Source organism: Etheostoma spectabile, unplaced genomic scaffold, assembly GCF_008692095.1.
Source record: "Etheostoma spectabile isolate EspeVRDwgs_2016 unplaced genomic scaffold, UIUC_Espe_1.0 scaffold00018404, whole genome shotgun sequence".
NCBI lineage: Eukaryota > Metazoa > Chordata > Actinopteri > Perciformes > Percidae > Etheostoma > Etheostoma spectabile.
The window spans coordinates 11,183-13,436 of NW_022604243.1; the positions used below are offsets into that span (position 1 = coordinate 11,183).

The window sequence follows — 2,254 nt, forward strand, 5'->3', positions numbered from 1 at the left end:
AGTGATTTATAAACTAGCAAGAGTACTTATAAACATTATAACTCATACAAAGCACATACTATTTACATTTATTCAAATAAGGCCCAAATACATCCCAAATCTCAAACAGTGGGGCCATTTTCCTCTATAAAACGGTATGTATCTATCTGTTCGGCTATACCATCTTTGATTGCATACTAGACTAGTGTGACCATAGTGTGACTGGGAAGATTGACCTATTTAGGACTCCATACTCTTTGGGTGACGTTGTCTCCCATATATGGGCATATTACTTCCTTTCTTCCGTAAACAGAGGGCAGAACGGAGCCGGGAGCTAGTGGCATAAATAAGCAAAAAACGCGATGAATTATGGACATAAAGTGGTTTGGATTTAATGCTCAACGACCCCGAAAAAGGCTGGAAGTTCCAAGCTGGATAGAAAATCACCTGTAGAGGTTAGAAAGACCCGGAAGAGACCTCGTAACAGCTAACTTGTTAGCTTTTAGCTGCAACTTTTGGTAAGTTTCTATCTTTTATGGTTATTAAATGATTAAGCTATGAATCAGAGGTGCTGTTTTTGCTTGTAGGCGAGTCTCTCGGGTTCAGAGGGTTGGCCATTTAGACTGTAAACAGTATGTTGGTCACCTGGTTGTTAATGTAATAGGAAGGAGCTCGAAATTGACAGTATTGACTGGAAGTGATAGGCTTTGAGTTACATGGGGGATACACACTTTGCATTCAGTCTTGTAATCACCACACAAATTAGGGATCACTGAAATTTGAACTTGTGTTTTCGAGGACAATTTTACTTTGCCATCTTTGACACAAATGTTTCCTCATCCTCCTCTTTCCCCTCTTCTTCACTACCCTCTACTTCTTCTTTTTGTTCTTCTTTCGTCGTCTTCTCCTACTTGTACTTCTTTGTCTTCGTCTTCTTCTTCTTCTTCGTCCCTTGCATGTCCACCCTTCTTCTTCTTCTTCTTCTTCTACTTCTTCTTCTTCTTGTCCTTCTTCGTCTTGAACTTAAACATCCACTTGGCCTTGGCCATCATCTTTGTCGTCGTCGTCGTATGACGACAACAAGAAGACAAATGTGTCTAAAGTGTATATTGTGTGTGTGTGTGTGTGTGTGTGTGTGTAATAAAATAATTAGTAGGCTAATGTCAAGCCTTTAGTTTTCTTTTTTTAACCTCCCTTTCCACTCGCCTTTGCCTTTCCTGTTTTTACTACAACTACAAGCCACTGGCCAGAATCTCAGGGACTCAAAGGCAGGACGATGGGAGGGTAGCAGAACTAATACGACCGATTGAGTGTACCACGGGTCCCTGGGACCCGAAGGACAATGTCAAGGGTCCCCGTGTCCTGAAGGACAATGCCACGGGTCCTTGGGATCCGCAAGGCCAATGCCACGGGTCCTATGGACCCAAAGGACAATGTCATGGGTCCCGGGGACCCAAAGGACCACGTCAAGGGTCCTTGGGACACAAAGGACAATGCTACGGCTCCCTGGAACCCAAAGTACAACGCCACGGGTCCCGGGGACTCGGAGGACAACACTATGGGTAAAACTGCACGGGTCCCCAGGACCCGAAGGACAACAAAAGGGTTAAGAAGCGCCTGGCTAGCTCAGTCGGTAGAGCATGAGACTCTTAATTTCAGGGTCGTGGGTTCGAGCCCCACGTTGGGCGGTGGTGTTTTAAGGAGTGGTAATCCCTGAGTTCTGTACCGTATCAGGTGGCTGTATTGGGGAAGATCGTCTGTCAATCGCAAGATTAGCAGTTCCATCCCAGTGTAAAAATCCCTGTAATTTACCAGACTAAAATGTGCCTGCATTCTACGATCATGGCCTGTGCTGACCTCCTGTTCCTCAGATCAAACTATAGTCTGGTGATAATGCATGTTCAAATTCTAAAACTTCAACCTATTGTTCTAGAAGTGCAGCTTAACATTCTAGAACTGCAGCTTAAAAGAAAGATGATGTGTATTTTCATTAATTCAAAATAAAGTTGATGTGTATATGCATTAATCCAAAATAAAGTTGATGTGTATATGCATTAATCCAAAATAAAGTTAATCAAAAAGAAAGTTGATGTGTATATGCATTAGTAAGTAGACCTTGTGGCGTGTATGTGTGTGTCTGTGTGTGTTGTGGGGCTGCTAAATGTCAAGGGCTGGGAGGAGATGGATGCAGAACAAAGTGGTAGTACACTGTGTGTGTGAGTGAGAGAGAGAGACAAATATAAAAAGCTTCAAGTAGACTCTAATAATATAATCA

At 42.9% G+C, this 2,254-nt stretch overlaps 1 non-coding gene across 1 annotated transcript; it reads left to right on the forward strand.

Moving 5' to 3' along the window:
* Window positions 1-1,594: 1,594 nt before the first annotated feature.
* trnak-cuu (transfer RNA lysine (anticodon CUU)) lies at window positions 1,595-1,667 on the forward strand. The gene has a single exon. It is a non-coding gene; the product is annotated as a tRNA-Lys (tRNA).
* The last annotated feature ends 587 nt before the right edge of the window (window positions 1,668-2,254 follow it).